Below are 4,487 nucleotides of genomic sequence, written 5' to 3' on the forward strand. Positions count from 1 at the left end.
AGTCACCAAACATTATATTTTTGAAAACTATGTTCAAATACGAATCCAATGAGATAATTTTTCTTAACATGCATTAACATTTTGTTAGTTAAATCTTTAGTCAAAATTTGACACAAACTACAAAGGGGACCTATAAACCAGGACGGTGGTAGTAGAACGGAGGGAGTAGAATGGATGCAAGTTTTTGTATTGGGAAGAAGAGTACATCCATATATTGATAGAGCGTTGGAGTTGGCCTTATAAGTGGGACCGCAATTGAGGAAACCGATTATCGGCAAACCCCCACCTCGCCCGCCGCGCGATGGCTGAGTTAGAGAAATGATGAGGTTGAAGAAATTTCTCTAGCACGGACTCCAAGAAATATGGTGTTAGATGGAAGTCGTGCTGGTGGCGTGTGCCATACTCCTGGACGTGAAAGCTTGTTCTGACCCATGCCACCCTACTACTCCTACTACTTACTATATAGTACTAGTATCGTGGATTCGAGGTGCTGGTTACGTAGTACAATATGGCTATAGTAAAAACACCCGCACGACGCGCGAAGCATGTGAAACTAGTACAAATAGTGTACTACTATTGTTGATTGGACTCATCCGATAACCTGTTGCAATGCACGTGCAATTATGTATTCGGAAAATATTTTTTTGCCTCGTCGCACCAGTCACTCACAGAAGCAACTCGAAAGCCATTCATAAAATTAGTAAGTTTATCACAGGCATATCATTTTATTACATACAACAGGTCATCAACCCACATCGACAACGAGGATACATTATAAATACTAAAGTTTTCACCACACAACAAATAACAAGCAATGAAATGAACTTCAACTCAACCATTCCTCGGCGTTGGAAACGCTTGCTTTGAACCACAAGTGATTCTCTGGGACGAGGCATCTATTGTCGATCTCGAGACCAATGCAGGACTGATCATCTGGGCTGAAGCGGCCTACTATATCAGTACCAGGGTAGGGAACCACGCTAATGTCCGAGGTATAGAAATAGTTGCTTCTCATAAATGGTGCTAGTAACGTTGTGTCAATAGCAGTTGGATCGCCTTTCACCATGATCGGATAGTTTTGTCCAAGGAAGAGCGAGTTTTCTCCAAGATTATCAATTCTGTACCAGGGAGAAGGTGTTGGCGCTAGCACACTAGTATCCATCCTGAATACCATGCAACGGGTGTTGGAATAGGTCCGGAGAGTGCGACCATGGGAGACTACACCTCCTTCCTTAGCAGTAACATCATTAGTGGGCTGTATACACACGAGAAGAGGTGATCCATCGGAATTAGTTGCCAGGCGCCAACGAGTATATGGGAGCTGCTCGTCCTCATGCTCGTGATCATCACCATCGTCATCTCCCCCTTTGTTATAAAAATTTTCAAGTATATGTGGTGGAATGTTCACAGGACCTTGGAAACACAAGAAGAAGGTTAATTAGTAAAGGGAAACTTGCTAACCCACATGCATGTGGATGAAACAATTATAATTACGGTGGAAGACAAACGTACCGAAATCATAACGATTCCATGCAGAAACAGTCCCATGAGTGGTGGCAGCAAACACAAGGCCCTCATATTCAATTGCATCACAGTACTCATCCGTGTACAGAAACTGATTTTTGAGCAATGTCCATCGAGTCAAACCAGCAATGACGGCAACAAGCTTGTCAAAGATAGCAACAACTTCATAGTTGTTGTCATTCCAAGAGCGGGTGGGAACTCGAGAAATTTCTATCTTCCATAGAAGACAGTCACCATGATTGTATTTGAACGTGTGTACAATATCGGTGTGCTCAACCTCTGGGCAGTCTGCTGAGATTTTTGGAAGTGGAACCCGGTCACGAGTGTACACATTCATAAGTTCCCACTCGCAGTTGGACCCAATGTAAACAATCCAATCTCCATTTGCGCCTGCCCAAGCCTTGCCCTCAAGCGATGGCATCTTAACATCATACGTATCATTATCAAGCAACATCAACTTGCACAGGGAGAGGCCTCCGTCGTGATGGCTCCAGTCATCAGGGTCACGACAAAGAAGGTAGGGGAGATCAAACCGCTCCTTGACTCTTGGGTTCCTTGTAATGATGTTATTAGTTGAGTCAAGAATGGGCTTGAATGAACCTGCCATGATAGCCGTGGTGATGACGTCACACCGATCAATGAGTTCCTCCACCATGTTATCTTTCAGATCGGGGCAAGAATAACGGGGTCGTTTCCGTCCTCTTCCCTCCATGGAGAAGACGATCGAACAATGGCAGAAGAAAGGGTGAAGGGCTGAAGGAAAATGGAGGAGGGAGAGGAAGAGCGTGCGACTACAGTTCCAAATCGAGAGGGAAAGACGAAGAGTCGGTGGACGATTGCCAGTTTGCCACGGTTCACGAAGGGGCGCCCCGGCCTACACGTTGGTTCGGAAATACTCCTACTACTCGCCATCATCTCACTAATATGTTGGAACGGGACCACATGTCAACGAAACATGGTGTGTAATTTCTCGTGCAAAATGCGATCTGGCCGCGTTGGCCCGAGGTGCCGCATTAGTTTTTTTTGAAAGTTTGCCGCATTAGTTATCGACCTTTATTTTTTTAACATGCAATCTGAATGGATAGCTCCTGTGGTCATCACACGTGAGCGGATATAGTGATGGTTGATTCGCCTGAGCAACTTATTACTGTGGGAATATGGGAGTACCAGCGGATTCAAGGAACATAGAAATGATGGTTGCTTCATCCGAGAAACTTACTGTGGCGAAGGTGGGGCTCTGTGATTTGACTGCTCACTAGTCATTACTACTTCGGCGCAGCGACCGGGGTGAATCTTTCCTTGAAGTTGTGTGTGCACTCAATATTGCTGCATGGCAGGTGGTGCCGGATGAAGGATGTCCAACATGTCGGCGAAACGAAGTTGAATTGTTTCTAGCATTGCTATCAATCCTTCAGGATTTGTTTATATGCACGCATAATTTTGATGAAATTGTACTGTGATGCTATGAAGGTTTCAACTCTGGTTCCCGCAGGAAAAAAAATGTTTCAACTTAGGATTCATGTGTCTTGCCTCGAGATTATCTCGTTACAACATTCCATCAAATACAAATGAAACTACCATGGCTAATGCATCTCAATGGTTCGCAGATCAGCGCCAATATTCACATCACAACTGAAGACAAAGTTGTGAGAAGGTGTACAAATAAAGAAAAAAATATAATTGATCGATGTTGTTCGTAGGCATGGCTCCATTTCCTTGGCACAGTGTTCATTGCTTGGCAGCTAGTTTCACCCAGCTCTATAGCAAAAAAAGAGGTGTATGAAGGACACCACAATCCGATCATTTTGTGCAGCTCCACTAAAATCGGGTGGACCATCCCTATTTGCAAAGATATCCTGTCAGTGTGATTACAATAATATTGGAACTAGATGATGAAACATAACACACATAAATAGAAGCCGATCACCTCTATGATCTCTCTTTTGGACTAACTTCTTGTTGGAGAAGATTAGGCACGGAGTTGGATGAGGAGGATAGCAAAACCAATCTCCCTTTCCGCAATCCCACAGAAATGTAAAAACGTTGCCTGTGTGACATTTTGGCAGAACTGCACAAAACACTCTTCAGAAAAGTGATTTGTGCAGTTCACCAAAAGGTCGCAATAGCAACGAGGTGAAAATGCATAGCCCTGTTTGCGAAAGGAGGTCGAAAGGAAACAATTACTGCCCAATAACACGAGTTGAAGACACATACGCCGACAAAAAAGAAGCATGTTCCATGTAAAAAGGGAAAGATAGCACATGGTGGTTTATCAAAAATGGTTTGAGGACGAGATTGCAAGATGGAAAGTACGCCGGCTGAGATACGATTTAAGCAAACAACTAAAGAAGATCCACATGCAGCAATGTGGGAAGATGGGCAGTGGAGCAAGGCTGGAGGAAGCTGTACCTAAGGGTCGTCGAGATGTTACTAGGAGGGCGCCGGCGGCCGGGATCTGCCCATACTGCGGCAGCGAGCAAGTGGCGAAGGCCCCACCGCGTTGTAGCTTGGTCAGAGAGAACGGCGGGTACCGCAGATCGGGACGAGCTTCCTCAACACCGTCGAACAGAGAGACGATGCACGTCCTCCCTTTCCGCCGGCGGACGGGATGCGGCGGAATCACTGACCAACGCTGAGAGAGAGAGGCCACGGCAGCCTTGTGTGAGATTGTGTGACGAGACTCACGAGAGACAAACCCATTTTTCCATTTTCCCCACGGCAATCGTTGTATATTCTAGGCGTGGTACCCGGCCCTCCTTCGAGTAAACAACTGCTACACGCGTCAAATTATCACGTGGGCTGCCTTTTTGTACAGAAACGAACTTCACCGTGTACCTATGCGGGTGTGGCCGGGAACGAGACGTGAGTACGTGTGTCCTGTGTGCACTTCTTCTTTAGGTGCAGGTACGTACTTGGGTGGGTGTGAGAGAGATAGTTTGTGCGAAACAGAGGCAATGTGTTCA

The sequence above is a fragment of the Triticum dicoccoides genome, chromosome 5B (assembly GCF_002162155.2).
Source record: "Triticum dicoccoides isolate Atlit2015 ecotype Zavitan chromosome 5B, WEW_v2.0, whole genome shotgun sequence".
Taxonomy (NCBI): Eukaryota; Viridiplantae; Streptophyta; class Magnoliopsida; order Poales; family Poaceae; genus Triticum; species Triticum dicoccoides.